The sequence below is a fragment of the Aristolochia californica genome, unplaced genomic scaffold, assembly GCF_029961685.1.
Source record: "Aristolochia californica isolate CCGP_79_NKW_82.1479 unplaced genomic scaffold, dmAriCali1.0.hap1 SCAF_27, whole genome shotgun sequence".
Lineage (NCBI taxonomy): Eukaryota > Viridiplantae > Streptophyta > Magnoliopsida > Piperales > Aristolochiaceae > Aristolochia > Aristolochia californica.
Genome location: NW_027181959.1, coordinates 370,001 through 372,500, shown reverse-complemented (window position 1 = coordinate 372,500; position 2,500 = coordinate 370,001).

Genomic DNA, 2,500 nt, shown 5'->3' with positions numbered 1-2,500 from the left:
ACCGGCGGATGCACGGGTCAAGCGGGACGGGACGAGCGCAGGGCTTGCTTTTGGCGGCACACGAAAACACGAACCCGAAAAAGGCGAAAAAGGGACATACACACTGGCGACACGCACGCCCGTTTCGCCTGCCACCCGTGCACACTCGCCTGGGCTGCTGGTCACGTGCGTCGCTCACAGGCATTTTGCAGGCCAGCACCGGCGGATGCACGGGTCAAGCGGGACGGGACGAGCGCAGGGCTTGCTTTTGGCGGCACACGAAAACACGAACCCGAAAAAGGCGAAAAAGGGACACACGGACAGGCGACACGAAAAAAAAGGGGTCGCCCTACCTAGGTGGGCGCAAAAACCCCGTCGGCCAGGAGGTTTCGCCAAAGTGTCTGTACTGTCACACAGGGTCAATAGCACGGGCATGGCCGGCCGCCGCACGTGCAGCGGCTTACGGACGCACGGTTCGGCGGCACAGGTGCCTGGCGGCTTTAGCACCTTGGGGTGGACAGGCCTGGCGGCAAGGGGGGCTAGGCACCTTGCTGCCAGCCGGCAATGGTGCACGGGGCGGGGCGCCACACAAACACGAAAGAGGGACAAGAGCGGGGCGATGGTCCACAGAGACGAGCCATGCACGGGGCCCGTGATCGCCGACACACGCGAACGCGGACGCGGACAAGGACAAGGACGCGACGCGCGGCGCGCGTGCGAGGTCAAGAGGGGCGCGCGCACGAAAACGCGAAAAAAGGGGCTAGCGGCCGAGAAACGCGAAAAAAACCGGGTCACCTACCTAGCCGAACGCCTAAAATCGCTTCGGGCAGGAGGTTTCGCCAAAGTGTCTGTACTGTCACACGGTCCGTACGGGCGCAACCCCATCGCGCGCCAGCACCCCTTCCTGGGGGCGCCCGCCCGCCAGGCGCCTGGCGCCCCACGCGCGCGCGCCCGGCGCCTGGCGCCTTGCCCCCCACGCGCGCCCGGCGCCTGGCGCCTGGCGCCTCGCCCCCCACGCGCGCGCCCGGCGCCTGGCGCCTTGCCCCCCACGCGCGCCCGGCGCCTGGCGCCTGGCGCCTCGCCCCCCACGCGCGCGCGCGCGTGGCGCCTTGCGCCTCGCCCCCCACGCGCGCGCGCGCGTGGCGCCTTGCGCCTGGCGCCTTGCCTCCGCGCGTGCCTGGCGCCTGGCGCCTTGCCCCCCACGCGCCTGGGCGCCTCTTTTCCGCCTGGGCGCCCTGGCACCTTTCCGCCTGGGCGCCTGTTTTCCGCCTTGGCGCCCTGGCGCCTTTTCGCGTGGGCGCCTCTTTTCCGCCTGGGCGCCATGGCGCCTTTCGGCCTGGGCGACTCTTTTTCGCCTGGGCACCTCTTTTCCGCCAGGGCGCCTCTTTTCCGCCTGGCCAGGGCGCCTCTTTTCCGCCTGGGCGCCATGGCGCCTTTCTGCCTGGGCGCCTCTTTTTCGCCTGGGCGCCTCTTTTCTGCCTGGGCGCCCTGGCGCCTTTTCGCCTGGGCGCCTCTTTCCCACCTGGGCGCCCTGGCGCCTCTTCGCCTGGGCGCCCTGGCGCCTTTTCGCCTGGGCGCCTCTTTTGGCGCCTGGGCGCCTACGCCAGGGCGCCTCTTTTCCGCCTGGGCGCCTCTTTTTCGCCTGGGCGCCTCTTTTCCGCCTGGGTGCCCTGGCGCCATTCCGCCTGGGCGCCTCTTTTCCGCCTGGGCGCCCTGGCGCCTTTTCGCCTGGGTGCCTCTTTTGGCGCCTGGGCGCCTACGCCAGGGCGCCTCTTTTCCGCCAGGGCGCCTCTTTTTCGCCTGGGCGCCTCTTTTCCGCCTGGGCGCCCTGGCGCCTTTTCGCCTGGCGCCTCTTTTGGCGCCTGGGCGCCTACGCCAGGGCGCCTCTTTTCCGCCTGGGCGCCTCTTTTCCGCCTGGGTGCCCTGGCGCCATTCCGCCTGGGCGCCTCTTTTCCGCCTGGGCGCCCTGGCGCCTTTTCGCCTGGGTGCCTCTTTTGGCGCATGGGCGCCTACGCCAGGGCGCCTCTTTTCCGCCTGGGCGCCCTGGCGCCTTTCCGCCTGGGCGCCTCTTTTTCGCCTGGGCGCCTCTTTTCCGCCTGGGCGCCCTGGCGCCATTCCGCCTGGGCGCCTCTTTTCCGCCTGGGCGCCCTGGCGCCTTTTCGCCTGGCGCCTCTTTTGGCGCCTGGGCGCCTACGCCAGGGCGCCTCTTTTCCGCCTGGGCGCCTCTTTTTCGCCTGGGCGCCTCTTTTCCGCCTGGGCGCCCTGGCGCCATTCCGCCTGGGCGCCTCTTTTCCGCCTGGGCGCCCTGGCGCCTTTTCGCCTGGCGCCTCTTTTGGCGCCTGGGCGCCTACGCCAGGGCGCCTCTTTTCCGCCTGGGCGCCCTGGCGCCTTTCCGCCTGGGCGCCTCTTTTTCGCCTGGGCGCCTCTTTTTCGCCTGGGCGCCTCGTTTCCGCCTGGGCGCCTCTTTTCCGCCTGGGCGCCCTGGCGCCTTTTCGCCTGGGCGCCTCTTTTCCGCCTGGGC